The sequence below is a fragment of the Myotis lucifugus genome, unplaced genomic scaffold (assembly GCF_000147115.1).
Source record: "Myotis lucifugus unplaced genomic scaffold, Myoluc2.0 scaffold_41, whole genome shotgun sequence".
Taxonomy (NCBI): Eukaryota; Metazoa; Chordata; class Mammalia; order Chiroptera; family Vespertilionidae; genus Myotis; species Myotis lucifugus.
The window spans coordinates 2,875,078-2,895,562 of NW_005871089.1; the positions used below are offsets into that span (position 1 = coordinate 2,875,078).

A 20,485-nucleotide genomic window follows, 5' to 3' on the forward strand; every position below is an offset into this window, starting at 1 on the left:
GCTCAGTGGATAGAGCATTGTCCTGCGAACTGAAGGGTCCCATGTGTTCGAAGGGTCCCAGGTTCGATTCCGGTCAAGGGCACAAGTTGTGGGCTCCATCCCCAGTGGGGGACTTGCAGGAGGCCACCAGCCCATGATTCTCTCTCATCATGGATGTTTCTGTCTCTCTCTCCCTCTTCCTTCCTCTCTGAAATCAATAAAAATATTTTTAAATGCAATTTTATTCACCAATCCAAGTCCATGGAAACTTTAAATTCTAACCACATCCTGGCCCATGGAGCCTAGATTTATAAAAAAAACTCACTCTATTGTTTTTAAGCAATAGTATGATATATGAAATCTGTGTTTCAGAGAGGTACTAGAGCGGTGTTCACTTCCCAACCTCTCTGTTGGAGCTCAAGTGGGGAACTGGCTATTGTCTTCTCCTCCAGTACCTTAGGTGCAGCAATCCACTGTTGCCTAATACTTTAGGCCTCCTGGAGGAGAGGCCTAGTTTGTAGCTATCTATGTAGGAGCAGTACTAGGAAATAGATTGGGAAAGATAGGTTGGGGCTATTTTTGTGGAAATCATTGAATGCCAGGCTGTAATCTGTACTTGCTTTGGCAGATGATGGAGAGATGTAAAAATTTTTGGAGTAGGATAATGTAATTAGAGTTCTTTTTGAAAAATTATTCTAGCAGTAATATATAGGTTAGATCATCAAAAGATAAGATAGGAATGAAGATACTATATAAAATAAGTAAGTAAATAAATAAATAAATAAATGATTTTTTAAACTAAATGTTATCAAGGGACGTTCTAAAGAGTCTGCTAAATTACTTTATTTCCCCAATGTGCTGGCTACTCTAAAAAACACAGATTGGCCCTAGCCAGTGTGGCTTGGTTAGTTAGAGCATTGTCTGTGCTCCAGAAGATGGTAGATTCGATTCCCAGTGGCAGGGGGCGAGGGGGTTGTAAAGGAGGCAACTGAATCTTACACCTCTCTCCCTCCTCCTCCTCCTCTTTCCTTCCTCCCTCTCTCACTCTTTCCCACTACCTCTCTCTGAAAAAAGAAAAAATCAATGAAGAAACATACATTGGGTCTGGCTGATGTGACTCAGTAGTTGAGCATTGACCTATGAACCATGAGGTCAAGGTTTGATTCCCTGTCAGGGCACATGCCCCGGTTTCAGGCTTGATCCCCAGTCAGGGCATGCAGGAGAAAGCCAATAGATGATTCTCTCTCATCATTGATGTTTCTCTCTCTCTTCCTTCCTCTCTGAAATCGATAATTTTTTTTTTTTAAGAAACATAGATTGGGATAAATAGCATACCTCTCAACAGGGATGTGTACACCAATGTAGAGGTCAGTTAGCATTTTACATGATCAAGAGGCTATTCCATTCTTTTGTATTATAAAATGATAATGTTAGCACTTCTGATAAGCAATAGCTTTACTTCATAAATCAGTTCCCAGATGTTGCTAAGGTTTCCTTGATTAACTGTCATCTACACCTGTAGGTCCTACATTTCTGACTTTTTAATGTCAAAACTCCTTTCCTTGCCAATCCCTTAAACCTCTTTGATGAATACAATGTATTAGGAAACAAAAAGGCATTCCTCAAAGCCCAGATAACCCATCCCTTTGGAAACTGATTGATACCAGACCATATAAAACTTACTGCCTAAATCCAAGATAGTCCCCAAATTGTGCCCTTTTTAAAACATATTATTCAACAAATTGAATTTGGGGTCCAAGTATTACTAAACCAAATAAGTAAACTTACTTAACTTTATGAACCAGATTCTCTGAGACTACCTTCTTCAGCGTGACTGGCCTATACTGACTTTCTGTCCACCTATTAGAGATCATGTGAGTGGTGATATGGTTTAATATAGATTTCAGTCTATATTAAGACTTATGCAGAGGTTGAGATTCATCTGTCTGTTCTCTTTTTGGGGGGAAATGGAGGAATGAGTCTATCTTAAAGCAGAGAGAATACTTGAAACTTATGAGGGTTATAAGAATTTTTATTACTTACAGAAAATCTAAAAGTTCCTTTCTCTGATTTCCAATTAAATGGCTACCCCTTCTCACATTCATCTGTTTTGAAAGCACTAGAACACAGTCCTGATACTAAAAATTGTCCTGATTATAGTTATTATTTTTGAACATCTATACATTTAAAAACCTTAGGCCTGGCTTCCCTGGTGGCCAATGAATAAGTTTTCTCTGAGAGTAATGTGATAGGTTAAATTCCTTTAAAACAATAACTTGGGGATTTCTGTCCTTATCTGGCTCTAATTTTCTCAGTACTGTTTATTGCAGCAACTTGACACTTTAGCAACTAAAGTAAATAGTTGCTGAAAATGTTTAGCCCTACTTAATAATGTATAATATAATTCAAACTTAGATAATTCACAAGTGTTCTTGTTAATTAACATTGAAAGACAAATTGCAAGACAAAATTTTATATGTCATAATTGGTGTCATCAGACCCTGTTCTATCAGCACACTATAGTAAAACATAAATTCATTTATTTAATTCACTTATTAAATATTTATTAAGCCCCCACTATGTTCCAAGCACATTTTTGAAACCCTTTAATTAGAAGTTTGTAATAATTTACCTCTTAAATAAATGTCTGTGAAAAAAATAACATACCAAGCTTTGAAATCTACAGGACAAAAAAATTAAAAGATACCCTACCGGGTTTGGCTCAGTGGATAGAACATCAGCCCATGGACTGAAAGGCCCAGGGTTTGATTTCAGTGAAGGTCACGTACCTCAGTTGCAGTCTCAATCCCCCGCCCTAGTAGGGGCAGTGAGGGCGGCAGGCAACCAATCGATGATGTTTCTCTCTCTGTGTCTCTCCTCTCCCTTCCACTCTCTGTAAAAATCAATGGAAAAATTTCCCTTTTTGTGTGAGGATTAACACACACAAAAAAAATTAAAAGATGATGGCTTTTTCATATTTTTTTCAAATTCTATTTGTATTTAGCTAATATATGGTGAATACAATGATTACTCATGAAATCTGGCAGATTATAACTTCAGCTCAGTCACAGCTTATCAGTTTTTGTTACTGTATATGCCAAAACACAATTCTGCCCACTTTTTTATTAAATATAATCTTACACAAACCTTTCATTAAATCTAATGGCCTCCACATACACTGTCTTTATAACCCTAGTTATTTCAATTTAGCAATTGTATAAAACCATTTCTCAGAAAACTTTAAGCAAAACAAACTCAGTTTAAGAAAAGGCTGGTGTTTACAAGTTTATAGTGAGCAAAACAAAAAAATTGTGACACAAGTATAAATGGAACCCTTGGGATAGTAATGGTAGACTGAGAATAAAACTGTTTTTATGGTTAATGACACCTTAGCCATTGATAGCTATGCCTAGTAACAAAGCAATAAATGAATAGCCTTGGTGCTAGAAGAAATCCTCAAAATTTACCTAGTCTGCCTCCCTGGCCCAAGACAGGACCAAATGGTATCTATGGCAGTAGAGTTACCAGGCATCATCATCATACCAAGTGGTTTTTCTACTTTGAAAGCTGAATTCCTCTACTTGTAAAATATTGATGATAAAGGAATACTGTTCAAATTTGTAAATTACTTACAAAATTGAGAAATCTTCTATGTTTAGGACAATTTTGTGTTTTTAGGAGTTTTTTCAAAATGTATTTGTTCAAGAAAAAAATCATTTATATTAATACTTGTTCAGTTTGTCAAGCACTAAAGATAACAGAGATGAGTAAAATCTAATCTCTGCCTCGAAGAGGGATATATAAATCTTGGTAATTTTTACATCGCTCTTCATACAAATCCCTGAGTGGTTTAGGCTACATTAAAAGGAAATGTTAAATTGGGGGAAATTGAAACAAACAAATAAAAATGGCTTGACATTCCTTCCTGAGAATTTTTGTACTTACCCTGCCATGAAAAGCACATTTGGTCTTGCATGTGATTGTTTTTGTGAAATTGCAAATTCAATCATACTTAGAAGGTGGACATAATCTAATTTTAGTAAACATCAGGTTATTTTTACATCTTTATATTTGAAGATTTATAGAAGAGAGATTACAGTTACTCTGTTTTTTCTAGAAGACAGAAGTGAGACCAGTGAGTTGAAGAAACAGATATATTTTAGGTCAGTGTAAGAGTAGGAGGTAAAGTATATGATTATCTAACCCAGTGATGGTGAACCTTTTGAGCTCGGCGTGTCAGCATTTTGAAAAACCCTAACTTAACTCTGGTGCCGTGTCACATATAGAAATTTTTTGATATTTGCAACCATAGTAAAACAAAGATTTATATTTTTGATGTTTATTTTATATATTTAAATGCCATTTAACAAAGAAAAATCAACCAAAAAAATGAGTTCGCGTGTCACCTCTGACACGTGTGTCATAGGTTCGCCATCACTGGTCTAACCACTATCTTGTGCACCTGAAACTAATACAGAATAACATTGAATGTGAACTATAATGGAAAGAAAAAGATGGAAAATTGTGTGTTACATGTTTTTCATCATCATAATAAAAATAAATAAGTAAATAAATAAATAAAACACTCAGTTTGACCACACACACACAAAAAATAGTGGGAAGTAAAGCCCTGACCAGGTTGCTCAGTTTGTTGGAGTGTCGTCCCGTACACCAAAAAGGTTGTGAGTTTGATTCCCAGTCAGGGTACGTACCTAGGTTTCTGGTTCAGTCCACAGTGTGGGTACGTACTGATCAGTGTCTCTCTCTCTCTCTCTCTCTCTCTCTCTCTCTCTCTCTCTGTCTTTTTTTCTCTCTCACCCCCCCCCCTTCCTCTCTCTCCAAAATCAATAAATTTATCCTTGGGTGCGATTAAAAAAAAAGAGAGAGAGAGAAAAGGTGGATGTATCTAATTTTCCCAACACCATTTTTTAAATAGTCTGTCTTTACCCCATTGTATATTCTTGCCTCCTTTGTCAAATATTAATTGACCATGTAGGTGTAGGTTTATTTCTGGACTTATTGATCTATATGTCTGTTTTTATGCCAGTACCATGCTGTTTTGATTATTATAGCCTTGTAATATAGTTTGATATCAAATAGCATGATACTTCCAACTTTGTTAAAATTGCTGAGGCTATTTGGGGTCACTTGTAGTTCCATATAAATTTTTGGATTATTTATTCTAGTTCAGCAAAATATGCCATTGGTATTTTGATAGGAATTGCATTGAATCTATAGATTACTTTGCATAGTTTGGATATTTTAATGATATCAATTCTTCCTATCCATGAACATGATATATGCTTCCATTTATTTGTATCTTCTTCGATTTCTTTCTTCAGTATCTTATAATTTTCTGAGTACAAGAATGAAATCCTGCCGTCTGTCACAGCATGGATGGACCTAGAAGATATTCTGCTAAGTGAAATAAGTCAGTCAGAGACAAATACCATATTTCACGTATACTAGAGATCCAGTGCATGAAAATTCGGGGGGCGGGGGGGGGACATCCCTCCCCTCCAAGTCAGACATTTCTCTGGCAGCCTGGGAGCCCTTGGGGAATGTCCACCTGCCAGCTTAGGCCCACTCCCCTGGGGAACAGACCTAAGCTGGCAGTCAGACATCCGTCTGGCAGCCCAAGAGCCCTCAGGGGATGTCCATCTGCCGGCTATTTGCATGTATATGTACACACATATGTATCTATATACATCCATGTAATTATTCAAAGTATGTGTACACATGCATATACACACATACATATTCACATGTGTATATACTTAAAAGATTTTAGTTTTAGATATATGTATATATGTGTGTATACCCTGTATATACAGCGTACACACACTTTAACAGCTGGTAGATCAATTCTGAAAATGAGATGTATTTTAATAAGCACTGCCTTTAGAATTATTCAGAGCGTGTGTAGACATTTTGGGGGGACACCCTCCATACTTAAAACTAAAATTGTACACGGGGCCTTTTGTGGGAGGTCGCTGGGTGACGGCTCCCTAACCTTCACTGCTTATCTCTCCACGATGGATTAGAGTTTCTGTAATTGCCGAATCCCATCCTTAGGAGGTATCACCTTTCTGGGTGGAACTGAGGCGTGGGGAGTGCTGACTCAGGCTGTGAGAACCAGGCGGTGGGGACAGAGAACTGGCCTCCTGGTGCCTCCCGGGCTGTGAGGCGCGGCCGATGGGTGAGTGAGCCCCTCCCAGCTCCTGAGAGGTGGTGGGCAGGTGCCAATTTAGATAACAGAGGATCTGAGAAAGGATTTGTGATGCTGTACACGACTGCAATCCACCTTCTCCGTGGCCATTTGCTGGGGAAGAGGGTTATTTTCGAGAGTCCCCTGGGGAGAGCAGGCAGCTTTCCTTTCGTGCCGTGGTCTAGTAATAGCCTCCCTTACTCATCACGAGATAATGTCCCCAGCCCACTGCAACATGCAACTTTTTATCTTAGAAAAAGGAGAGAACATAACGCTGGATGCTCTAAGAAGGGGTCATTTCAGAAGGTAGTTTTTCTGCTGCTCAGGGTCCATTTCTCTCTTCCCATTGTCAGTGGAGTTAAGCAAGGACTAACACAACCCGACGGAGGTTGCCATGAGGGCCAAACAGACTGCAGCTCAGGAGAAAAAAAATTCAGAACCACATGTCCTATGTCACAGCACCACCTGTCAGCCATTAGAACCACGTGTTACATGTATGAGTGTCACACTGTGCCAGGTGCTGGCTCACATAGCCCTCACCACCAGCCCCGGAGCCCTGCGATGGTGCCATTGCACAGATGAGCAAGCTGAGCCTTCGGAAGGTCCCTGGCCGGGAGGCCCCAGCCCGCGCAGGACGGGATTGGGAAGCAAACCCCTCCCTTCATCCCTCCCTTCAGAGCCTGAGCTCTTAACTCCTGTCTCATCGGCCATCATGGGAGCAAGATTTGTAAGACGTGGGAGCAAGACTTGTAAGATGGGTTCTTAGGCAGACGCAGCATTCTCCTGGCTCAGCGGTAGGGAAGGGTTTCCGACTTGTCATGATAATGAAGAGAGTGAAGATGGAAATGCTGGTGGGGCCCACCCACATGTGAAACCAGACTTTCTGTCCGGCCCTTCCTTAGGGGTTTGCTGTGGTAGCCATTCTCTGCTGGGGGGACCGTCCATCTGCCCAGGAGTCAGGCCCCGGCTTCGCCATTCCCTTTGGCTGCCGAGCCTGGTTGTGGGAGGCGCCCAGCCACCCTGACCTCTGGGATGTTCCCCAAACACAGGCCAACCCCACCACACCCCCGCCCCTGGCCTCTGCAGCTGGGCATGGGCGCAGCGGCACTCACCCTGGGTGCCTTCGAGCCCTGCAACCTGTCATCGGCTGCGCGTCTCCCCAACGGCATGGCCACCATGGAGAGACTGCTGGTGCCCGCGTTGCCTCCCGCCTCCCTGCTGCCTCTGGCCAGCGAGGGCCCGCCCTGCTGTTGCAGCAGTAGATGGCCGGCATGGGCCTGCTGATGGCGCTCATTGTGCTGCTCATCCAACTTGGCCTTGTTGCAAACTTCCTGGCCGGTTGCCGCCATCTTTGTCATGTCAATTTGCATATTCCCTCCTTATTGGCTGCGGGCGTGGTCATTTTGTTGTGGAGTTACAGTTAATTTACATATAACTTTTATTAGATAGGATGTGGAATCTAAAGAACAAAATAAATGAAACAAACAAAATTGGGACAGACTCATAAACACAGAGAGTGAACTGGTGGTTGTCAGTGGGAAGGGGTGTTAGGGGAGTGGATGAAAGATGTAAAGGGATTAAGTACAAATTGGTAGTTACAGAATAGTCATGAGGATGTAAAGTACAGCATAGGAAATATAGTCAGTAATATTGTGATAAATATGTGTTTTGCCAGATGCATTCTAGAAATATTGGAAGAAACACTTTGTAAAGTATATGATTGTCTAACCACTGTGCTGTACACATGAAACTAATATAAAGTAATATTGAATGTAAACTGTAAAAAAAGAGGGAGGTGGTACATTGTTTTTCTAAGTAGAAATAATTGCATTTACTGGATATGTGCTCATTATCAAAAGAAAGGGGGGAATAAAGCAGACAGTATCAAAACATAGAAGGAAAAAGTTTAAGTTTAAATAATCCTATTCTTAAAGAAAAACTATCTAAATTTGTGATGGCTCTCATTCTTTATTATTTTTATGTCTTACAACTTTTTATATAACCTTCCTTTCCATAGCATATTATGAACATCTTTCTTTTTTTAAAGTATATTTTTATTGATTTCAGAGAGGAAGGGAGAAGGAAAGGGAGATAGAAACATTAATGATGAGAGAGAATCATTCATCGGCTGCCTCTGCATGCCCCCTACTGGGGATTGAGACCGCAACCCAGGCATGTGCCCTTGACCAGAATCGAACCAGGGACCCTTCAGTCCACAGGCCGAAGCTCTATCCACTGACCCAAACCAGCTAGGGCTACACATTTCTTAAATGTTAAAATATGGGGGAGGGGGGCGCCATGGGGAGGGATAAGGACACATATATAATACCTTAATCAATAAAGAAAAAAAAAGAATTAAAATACGATGGCCAATTACTTTTCCAAAAGCTCACATTTGTTTACACTCTGTCAACAATGAGAATGGCTGTTTTCCCAGCCTGTCAGCAATGCTGGTTATTATCAGTTTTTCTCATCTTTGCTAATTTGGTAGGTGAAAAATGAAATCTTACTTTAACTTGAATTTGTTTGATTCATAGTAAGTATTTTTGATTCCTAGTGGAGTATCTTTTCATCTCTTCATTGGCCAGTCATACAATTGTATAAGCTCTATTTTCTTCTAAATTTTTGTTTCCTCTTTTTTTAAACATTTTTTATTAATTGATTTGAAAGAGAGAGGAAGGGAGTGTGAGGGAAGGAGGGAGGGAGGGAAGGAGAAACATTGATATGTTGTTCCACTTGTTTATATATTCACTGATTGATTCTAGTATGTGCTCTGACTGGGGATCAAAACTTCAACCTTGGCATATCTGGATGATGCTCTAAGTAGCAGAGCTACCTGAGCAGGGATTGTTTCATTTTTAACACTTACATTTTACTTCATCTAAAATACAGTAATTTGATATAAGGTATGAGATAGGGGCCTCGATTTTTTTTTTTTTCTGTTTAGGATATAATTAATTTTTTCAATCTTTATTGTTGAGGTTATTACAGATGCCCCTCTTTTCTCTCCCCGTAGCTCCCCTCCACCAAGTTCCCACCCACCCCAGGCCCTCGCCACCCTCCTGTTCTTGTCTATAGGTAATGCATACATGCATATAAGATCTTTGTCTATTCTCTTCCTGCACCCCCCCCACACACTCCCTTCCTGCTGAGAATTGTCAGTCTGTTCCATTTCCATGCCCTTGATTGTATTACATTCACCAGTTTATTCTGCTCATCAGATTTTTTATTCATTTGATTTTTAGATTCACTTGTTGATAGGTATGTATTTGTTGTCGCTTTGTTGTTCATAATTTTTTATCTCTACCTTTTTCTTCTTCCTCCTCTTAAAGAATACCCTTCAGCATTTCATATAATACTGGTTTGGTGGTGATGAACTTCTTTAGCTTTTTCTTGTCTGTGAAGCTGTTTATCTGACCTTCATTTCTAAATGATCGCTTTGCTGGATAGAGTAATCTTGATCGTAGGTTCTTGCTATACATCACTTGGAATATTTCTTGCCACTCTCTTCTAGCCTGCATAGTTTCTGTTGAGAAATCAGCTGACAGTCATTATGGGCACTCCCTTGTAGGTAACTAACTGTTTTTCTCTTGCTGCTTTTAAGAGTCTCTCTCTGTCTTTTGCTCTTGGCATTTTAATTATGATGTGTTTTGGTGTGGTCCTCTTTGGATTCCCCTTGTTTGGGGACTTGTAAGTCTATTTCTTTCACCAGGTAGGGGAAGTTTTCTGTCATTATTTCTTAAAATGGGTTTTCAATATCTTGCTCTCTCTCTTCTTCTGGCACCCCCATAATTCGGATGTTGGTACGCTTGAAGTTGTCCCAGAGGCTCCTTACACTATCTTCATATTTTTGGATTCTTTTTTCGTTTTGCTCTTCTGTTTGGGTGTTTTTTGCTTCCTCGTATTTGAAATCATTGACTTGATTCTTAGAATCCTCTAATCTACTGTTGAATCCCTGTATATTATTCTTTATTTCAGTCAGTGTATGCTTAATTTCTGATTGGTCCTTTTCCATTTTTTTGGCATTCTCACTAAGATCCTTGAAGGTCTCACTAAGTTCCTCGGAGGTTTCTAGAAGATTCTTCAGTAACCTTGTAACTGTGGTTTTGAAGTCTATATCCAATAGTTTGCTTTCTTCCATTTCTTTCATTTGTGACATGTTTCTTTGTCTCCACATTTTGGCTACTTCCCTGTATTTGTTTTTATGTGTTGGGTAGCTGCTAAGTCTGCTTGAGTTGAAAAAGTGGCCTTGTGTGGTAGGTGTCCTATAGGGCCCAGTGGCTCAGCCTCCCCAATCACCTGAGGTAGACACTCTTGGTGCACTCCTTTGTGGGCTGTGTCCACAGTTTTGTTATAGTTGAACCTTGATTGCTGTTGGTGTTACTGGGAGGAATTAACCTCCAGGCCAATTGGCTGTGGGGACCATCTGCGACTACAGTGGGAGAGCTGCTGTGCTGGAGACACCATTATGGGGCAGGACTTGCTTCAGTCGGGCTTTAGTGCTCACTGAGTCTGCCCCTTGAATGTGTCACTTATGGATGTGAAGAGTTGTAATCTGATATGGTCTCACACTGACCACTGGGTACACTGGCTCTTGGGTCTCCAGGGAGGTGCAAAGTCATCCACTGCCTGGGGCCACCCAGTAGGAGCTACAGAGAGATCTGCAGATTCCTCCTCTTTGTATCGGGTTTGGAAGTGCCCAGGCGAGCCCAACTGTGAAGCAAGGCAGGCTGCTGCTGCTGCTGGCCTTGGGCCTTTTATTGATAGCTTTGGGGCTCCCTGACCCAGCTGCAGCTTGTTTGACAGGTTTTAGGCTGAGAAAGGACAGCCATTCATATGCAAAAGCCACTGTGAACAGCTTGGGTGGGGTTATAAATTGGGTGGGGTGGGGTCTCGGGGAATCACCAGGGTGGAGCAAATAGAAATGGCTGCCAGTCAGCCCTGCACCAGGGAGGCCCCGCACAGGAACAATGACCTCTGCAAGCACCTCCATCTGGAAGAAAGCCGCCCCCAAGTTCCTGCCCCGATGCCAGACAGTCCAATTGCTCCCCCTATGTGTCTGGGTCCCCCAGAGCCTCACCCGGGACTGGAGCTCAGAGCAAGCGGGAGCTTGTAAGTTCACTTTGCAGTGCAGGCCTTTTAAGAGGAGCAGCTGAGTCTCTAGCAGTCTATGTGTCACTCAGCCCCAATCCACACTGGTTTTTGCAGTCCATAGTTCTTATTGCTCGTAGGGACTTCTTTCCCCAGCTTTGGGACCCTGGGCTAGAGGGCTGGTGTGGGGCTGGGACCCCTCACTCCTCCAAGCGGCCTCCACAGAGGCGACCTCCCTTTGATTTGTAATGGCTCCATCATTCTATTTAAAATTTCTAAAAATGTGTGGGTTTGTTTTTCTGTCCCAGTACCATACAGCTAATTGAGAGTCAAGCTACATCATTTTTTTCTCTGAGAGCAGAACTGAAGGATTCTTGCATAAAGTAGGAAGTTAGACTAGAAGGGATAACTAAAGGCCCTTATATTTCTCAGACTCTGTAAATATAAACATTTCTTTGCCAAACTTGATTTATATCATGTTGAGATCCATACTTCATTACTCATTAATTCATTCTACAATTATTTATTATCTGCCTGGCCAGCTCTGTTTTAGGTCCAAGGCCTAGAATTGTAAACAAGTTTAGGCAGACAAGGTTCCTTGGGTTTCTTACTCTCAGGGAGCTTACATTCTTGTTTTGGAGCGAAAAAGAACAAAATTAACGGAGGAGCAAATTTTAAAAGCCTTGAGTGCTATGCAAGGAACTGAAATTAAAGGAATAAGAGAGTGAGTGATGCCCTGGCCAGTGTGACTTGCTCAGTGGTTAGAGTGTGAGCCTGTGCACTGGAGGGTCATGGATTCGATTCCCGGTCAGGGACATGTACCTGGTTGCAGGTTTGATCCCCAGCCCCAGTCAGGATGTGTGTAGGAGGCAACCAATTGATGTGTCTCTCTCACATCAATGTTTCTCTCCCTTTCTCTTTCTCCCTCCCTCCTTCCCACTCTCTTTAAAAATCAATAGAAAAAAATGCCCACAGGTAAGGATTAACAAAAGAGAGGGGTGGGGGGCTCTCTAGTTTTGGCTGGTCACAGGAGATCTCTGAATAAGTGTCATTTAAACTGAAACCTACCAACAGAAGGAGCCAACCACTCTAAGGTCCCAGCACAACTAGTATACCAGCCCTCAGGAGGTGTTGCTGGTGGAAATAGTGTTCTTTCAGGGAGTCAGGAGAAAAGCATTTCAGAGACCCATAGGAGGATGAGGGGTGGTGGCAAGATTTATTGGAGCAAAAACAAAGGACTGCCCACAGGTGCCCAGTCTCATCCATGGTCAGGTGGCTTAGCTTTATCTTGCTGTAGAAGAAGTCCTGAGCCTGGTGAGCATAAGTGCCCACCAAGAGGGTAAGGATCCAGAACTATATGTACCATCACCCTGGGCTCTATTAGTCCAACATAGTCTCTGCTCCCAGCTGCACTCCTGGCCAGTGCTGTGCTGCCATACCCAGGCTTGAGCTTGGGCCCACATGGCTGCTACAGAGAGAGAGCATGCAAACAAATGAGCAAACTTACAAAGAACATGTACTATAGAGGCAAGCCTTCATTAAGCTTTAATTATATCTCCTTGGGTTTGGGAAGGGGCCAGCTTTCTTTCAAACTAATCAATCTCTTTCACAATCCTTCATGGGTTTGTTCTGGGTCCTCCCCTTATCCAATTTGGTTCTTTACCCAAGTTTTCCAGGCTAGATGTTGCCCCTTTATGTTGCCATTTTGACTCCTACTGCACATGCCTTAGTTTTGCCTTGCCATCTGGTTTATACTGCGCATGCGCTTACCTCCTCCTGCACCATCTTGAATTCTACTGTGCATGTGCCCAGCAGAGGAATGTCCCCTTTATTGTTTTCTAGAGGCCCAATGCACAAAATTTGTGCAAGAGTAGGCCTTCCTTCCCCTGCCTGCCGGCATCGCTTCCTTCTGGCACCCGGGACCCAGGCTCCCCTCTGGCTGCTAGCAGGCACCGGACCGGGACCTGGCTTCCCTCATGGTGCCGGCTTTGTCCGGAAGGATGTCCCATCTAATTAGCATATTATGTTTTTACTAGAGGCCCGGTGCACAAAAATTTGTGCACTCTCGGGGGAGAGGGGGTCCCTCAGCCCGGCCTGTGCCCTCTCGCAGTGTGGGACCCCTCAGGAGATAATGACCTGCTGGCTTAGGCCTGCTCCCGGGTGGCAGAGGGCAGGCCCAATCCCTAGGTGCAGCCCCTGGTCGGGCTCAGAGCAGGGCCGATTGGGGAGTTGGGGCCCCGCCCCCTGTCATGCACAGAGCAGGGCAGATCGGGAGGTTGCGATGCCACCCCTAGTCACGCTCAGGGTAGGGCCGATTGGGGGGTTGGGGCACCGCCCCCTGTCACACTCAAGGCAGGGTCGATAGGGAGGTTGCAGTGCCACCCCCTGTCACGCACAGAGCAGGGCCCATCAGGGGGGTTGGGGCTCCATACCCTGTCACACACAGAGCAGGGCCCATCAGGGGGGTTGGGGCTCCATACCCTGTCACACACAGAGCAGGGCCGATCAGGAGGTTGAGGAGCTCCCCCCTGTCATGCACAGAGCAGGGCCCACCAGGGGGTTGGGGAGCTCCCCCCTGTCACGCACAGAGCAGGGCCCATCAGGGGGTTGAGGAGCTCCCCCCTGTCACGCACAGAGTAGGGCCGATAGGGGAGTTGGGGCACCGCCCCCTGTCACACACAGAGCAGGGCGGATCAGGGGGTTGGGGCGGCGCCACTGTCACACTCAGGGCAGGGCCGATGGGGAGGTTATGGCTCTACCCCATCACACACAGAGCAGGGCCCGTGGCGGGGGTTGGGGCGCCGCACCCTGTCACACACAGCCGCAGGGCGATCAGGGGGTTGGGGAGCTCCCCCCTATCAGGCACAGAGCAGGGCTGATCAGGGGGTTGGGGCGCCTTCCCCTGTCACTAACAGCAGGGCGGATAGGGAGGTTGTGGCCCCGCCCCCTGTCACACACAGAGCCGCAGGGCGATCAGGGGGTTTGGTCGCTGCCCCCTGTCACGCTGATCCCAGTGCCGGGAGGCCTCGCAGCTCCGCTGATCTTCTTTCTGAAGCAGCTTCTTTCTGCCTGAATTTCTTGGGCTGGTAAGAGGAAGGATCAAAATTTCCTCTGAGTCTTTCGTTTCCCAACAGACAGTTTAAAATCAATATCCTCCAAAGCAGTTTCAAGATGGCAGAACTTTGGTCTCTTCACCCTACCTTTTAAATAATAAAGCTTTACATTCTAGAAGTGAAGCCAATAGACCTCTCCATACTTTACTGACTTAACTATCTAGTCCTGACAACAGTCAGTTTAGCCAAACCACTGAGTCTCATTTCGGGAGACAGCAATGCAGACGTGGTTCCAAAGTGAGGCCTATACTATATAAACAAGCCATCAGGCATTTAATAAGGGGTATGCCTGTGAAAACAGAAGAAAATATACAAAGTTTAATGAACACAGCAAATCATAAACCAGTTTCTGAGTCTACTGTCAGTCGAGAAGACTTCCAAGTGTAAGGCTTTTGCTAGAATGAAAACAAACAGTGACAGTCTGATAGATCCTCCTGGTGTTCAGTTTGAACATCTCTGTTGATGTCATCAGGTGCTCAAGTAAATTCTGTATACTGTACACAGCCCAAGGGAAAGAAGTTTTCATTCTTAATGATTCCAAGTCAACGGATGGTAGAAAAATATTAGTTTGGAGGGTTGAAGAAAACTAGAAGAATTCAGGATTCAGTTCATTTTATAGGTGAAAACCAAAGCTTTGAAGACAGTTAACTGAACTAGAGTCCAATATCTACAACTGGGCATTGTGTTTGTGTGTGTATGTGTGTGAAATAGAGTCCAATATCCACAACTGAGTAATGTGTGTGTGATAGTGTGCTATTAAAGGGTATTAAACAGAGGACAGACATGACCTGCATCAAATTTTAACAATTACTCTGACAACTGTGTGGAGAATTTACCAGAGAGTCAATTGTGGAAGTAAAGAGATCAGTTAGGGTAGATATAGATAAGAAATATTGATGGATTTGACTAAGGATAGTCCTAAAGATAGAAAACATTGAACATATTCAGAATATTTTGGCTATAGAATCAAAAGGACTTATTATTGACTAGAGGCCCGGTGCACAAATTTGTGCACCAGTGGGGTCCCTCGGCCTGGCCTGCATGATCGGACCGAAACCGGCTATCTGACATCCCCCAATGGGTCCTGGATTGCGAGAGGGTACAGGCCAGGCCACGGGACCATGGGAGGGCTCCAGGGCGTGTCCATCCCATCTCGCTCAGTCCAGATCAGCCAGACCCCAGCTCTGGTCAGAGTGTCTGCCGCCTGGTGGTCAGTGCACATCATAGGGAGCGGTTGAGCAGCTTTAGCATATCATTAGCATATTACGATTTGATTAGTTGAATGGCCAACCAGTCAACGGGACACTTAGCATATTGGGCTTTTATTATATAGGATTTAATTTAATGTGTGGAGAAAATAGAAAACTCGGGTGCTGTATATATTTCATTATAAAGTACTAGGTTCAATTTCTATTAGAGGAAAAATTGGCACACAGAAAACACCAATGAATATATTTTGACCAAATAAATAAGTTTGCTTCTATATAAGCTAGTAAAGTATAAGTTTGTGCTCATGCCTTAATAAATTATTAGGGAATCAGCTTCCTAAGAATTAGGGCCTTATGTTACAGGCATATCAACTATGGATAGTAATTAGACTGTTCCACTGAACTATCCCAGCCAGTAGAGTAGAGTGAATGAAGCAGAGAAAATTGCTGCCACTGGAGCAGCAGTTCCCTGGGAATCTCATGTTTTATTTTTAAAAACCATGATTTGCATTTTAGGCTACAATATGTCCATGTTTATGTCAATAATTAAGATGTTACTGATTTTTAAAAATCTTTTAAATAAAAGTAAATGTTCAGCCCTAACCGGTATGGCTCAGTGGATAGGGCGTCAGCTTGCGAACTGAAGGGTCCCAGGTTCGATTCCAGTCAAGGGCATGTACCTTGGTTGTGGGCACATCCCCAGTAGGGGGTGTGCAGGAGGCAGCTGGTCGATGTTTCTCTCTCATCGATGTTTCTAACTCTCTATCCCTCTCCCTTCCTCTCTGTAAAAAATCAATAAAATATATTTTTTTAAAAAAAAGTAAATGTTCAGCCCGTCCTGCATGGCTCAGTGGTTGAGCATTGTCCTATGAACCAGGAAGTCACAGTTCCATTCCAGGTCAGGACACGTGTCCAGGTTGCACATCCCCAGTGTGGGTGGGGCGTACAGGAAGCAGCCAGTCAATGAGTCTCTCTAATCATTGATGTTTCTCTCAGTCCCTCTCCCTTCCTCTCTGAAATCAATAAAAATATTTTTTTTAATTTTTTAAAAATGTTCATAGTAAAATGTTGATAGAAAAAGTAGGAAAAAAAGATGTTACCAATTAAAATATTTTAAGTCAACAATTAAATTGCTTATTTTCTCCCAAAGCTATTGAAAGTGAAACCCAAGGAAAATGCACTGTGATTAGCCAGTGTTTATTTTTTTATATGTTTATTAATATCTGCTAGACATAGCCATGTATCCAGTTAGAGAAGTACAGACCACATTAGTGAGCATTTTCAGTTTGATACAATTTGAAACAAAAGCCAAAGGGAGCAAGGAGGGGAACTGCATTTAGAAACTTTTATTATCTTCACTTAAAATGAGTAGATCAGCTGCACTTTGCACTTTGTAATGTTTTAAAAATATATAACCAAATGAGGCTGTTTTTGTTTTGGGTTTATGTTTTGTTTTGTTTTGTTTTATGGAACCCTTACTAAATAATTAAAGAAAAATTAGTAAAAGTTACAATTCTAGCCCTACATGGTTTGGCTCAGTGGATAGAGCGTCAGCCTGCAGACTGAAGGGTTCCAGGTTTGATTCTGGTCAAGGGCACATGCCTGGGTTGTGGGCTCAATCCCCAGTGAGGCATGCGGGAGGCAGCCGATTAGTGATTCTCTCTCATCATTGACATTTCTATCTCTCCCTCTCCCTTCCTCTCTAAAATCAATTTAATTTATTTATAGATATATAGATATATAGATATAGATATAGATATAGATATATAGATATATAGATATATAGATATATATATATTAAAGTTACAATTCTAGGATAGTATGTTTTCTCTGTTGGGCTCTATCTGGATCATTATTCATTAGCCCAGGGATATTTTCCCAGAAGCTATGAGAATTGTTGCATACTTAATGGATAAAAATGGGGCCACATACTAAACCTGACAAGTTCAGGGGAGGCCTGAATGACAGGTCTCACAAACTCCAAAGTAACCACACAGGATGGTCTGAAATTAAAACTTTCTATCTAAAAGCAAGTGATAGTGAGTAGTCATGTCCTAGGTCGTTATCTTCCTTAACTAAGCCTATCTATTGTCTTTTTGCATCTCTGATAACATACCTTTGGACTGTCAGGGTAATTTTTTTTTCAGACCCCTCTGGACACAGCACCAGAACAGATACTATGAAAACCCCTCATCCTTACTGTTATCATGTTCATTGTTAACTGTTAACTATCCTATACCCACCAATGTAAAAGAAGTATGTGTCTATTCATTTTACTTTTTATCCAGTTCCAGAGACCCTCTTCCCTTTGCTTTCTCCAGCCTCCCTAATCTATCACCAATGTATTTCATGTAAACCTCTTACATCTTCTTTGATTCTCATGAGCAAAATAAGGTGCAAAACTGCCATTCTCCAGAGAGTTTTCTCAGTCCGTTGAGATTTTGCATTCCGGCAATTTTCGTCAATTTGGCTCAAATAAACTCATAAAAATTCTCTACAGGTTTGGATGTTTCTTACATCGACACCTTATGAAATACTTGTTAATTAAGATCCTCAGGTATATTTTTGATCTTCTGAAATAGTTATGTATCTATAAATTAGGCAATTCTTATTTATGTCCACTGTAGTAAGTATTTTTAGACATTTCCTCCTGAAAAATCCAGATTGAAACAGTCAACACCTTTAGTTAAAGGTTAGTTATTCTGCCTGAAAAAATGCCTTTAAGATATTTTAATAAATAGCCCCAATGCTTTATTAGACCTTTAAAAGATCTTAAAATTGATTCAACCTAGAAATTTACAATAGATTACATAAGAGTGGTCTATAACAGGGATTGGCACAGTTTTTCTCTAAGTCAAACAATAAATATTTTAGATTTTGCAGGGTACACAGTTCTTGTAGCTCTAAAACAGCAATAGACAATATGTAAACAAATGAATATGACTTTGTTGGAGTAAAACTTTATTTACAAAAAGAGGCAGTGGGCCAAATTTAGTCTGTGGACTAATTTATTGACCCTTGGACAAGAAAACTAGAATCTATTTTAGGATTTTTTAAAGAGGATGACAAATTTTAAAATTGGCAAAGATGAGAGCTTAGACTTAGAATTGGAAACATCTTAAATATATAGGTACCCAGACCCTGCCCTCAGAAATATATCAAATCTGCTCTTTAAATTCTTAGTCCTGGCCGGTGTGGCTCAGTTGGTTGAAGTATTGTCCTGTGTATCCAAAGGTCTCAGGTTCAATTCCTCTCTCTCTCTCTCTCTCTCTCTCTCTCTCTCTATCTCTATCTCTATCTCTATTTCTCTCTCTCTTCCTCCCTCTGTAAAATCAGGGTTGTTGTTTTTTTAATTTTTAAATTCCCAAAGATGATTCTAATGTGTAACCCCAGCTACAATCACTATATTTCCGGTCCAAAATGCAGTATATAGGTGATGAAGCTGAGACCCAGAAGTTTAATGACTTCTCCGGAGTCAAACAACTGGTTAATTGAAGATATGAGCCAAATTCCAAATCTTCTGACTCCCAACTTGGTGTTTTTCTCTACTAGACCAGCAGCTTCTTCCTTTAATATCAGCAGGAAATCACAATGATTATTGAGTTGTAATTTTTCTCTTTAAGTTATTTTATTACTTTTTATTTAATTATCTTATTTTTATAACAAACAAATATTCAAGTAGTAGTATGCATTTTAAGGATTTTAAGATTTAAATGAAAAAAATAGTCTTTTCCTTTGGTGAAAATTAACTTGTTTAGGAAGTGTTCTATACTATTGAATTCAATATTAGTTTCATTTCACTACAGAAGTTGGAAGATAAAAACTAAACCTTGTAATCACAGGGTTTGTTTATACTAACAACACATTAACATCATTGCTTCACTCTGAGGTTGAGAGAACCATTTTCTCTGGAGTTTAGCATTCACACTTCTTTTCCAAAGATAAAGCACAAGAGCATGGAGTTGTGCCCTGGCCATATCTATCCTTGATGACTTTGTGGCTTTATGTAAACAAATGCTTTATGTTCAAGAAATCTTTAAGGTATATTATTATCACCCCAAATATAAGGAACAGGGAAGAAAGTTAACAGTTTTTGAGAGCCTGCTATATACCAGATATTGTGCAGAGTGTTTTCATTTGTTTTTGATTCATGTAACAACCCTGGGAGGCAAGTTTTATTATTATATCATTTTACAGATGAGGAGAATGAGACTCAAAAAGAGGATGAATAACTTGCCCAGGGTCACATAGCAAGTGTCAAAGTCAGAGCCTGGACCCAAAAACTCCTTGTCCCAAAACATAGAACTATAATATATTTTGTAGGATTTTACAAATAGGACTCTGAGGAGGTCATTGTCTCCCCAGTTCACTCCCCAATATCCCTTAGCATTCACCAAAACCAAGTACAGAGATCTTTTAAAACAAACAAACAAACAAACAAATAAATAAATAAAATGGGGTGTTACAAACAATACAAAAATATTAAGAGACCTCATTTCTCTTTTTTTCGCCTAATCTGTTTTTTCTGACTCTCTTTTTCAAACATTTCATTCCTCTGGCAAACATTTATTGTATCTCAGATATGCCAAGCATAGTGCTCATTTTATAGAAAGGAATATCGCTAGGATGGTTCTAGATGGTTCTTGGTTCTTTTGCTAGGTTCCCTTCCATCTCCTTCTCCCTACAACATTAATAATGAACTACAGCTAAAATCCCAGGCACCCCAACTAAAATTCTCAGGTCATTTCTTAATTCTTTCTTTCCTATGCAATCCACCTTCCTTTGATCACTTATTGAGGCTCTGTCTACAATATATTTTCTTCTTTGCTTCTCCATTTCAACTACTATTTCCCCTGGTTTAGGTCATGTCCTCCTACCTTTACTTT

General features: G+C 41.5%; 1 protein-coding gene across 2 annotated transcripts in view; it reads left to right on the forward strand.

Moving 5' to 3' along the window:
• Window positions 1-20,485, forward strand: part of SENP8 (SUMO/sentrin peptidase family member, NEDD8 specific) — a 30,988-nt gene that overhangs the window by 2,279 nt on the left and 8,224 nt on the right. The window lies entirely within an intron of this gene.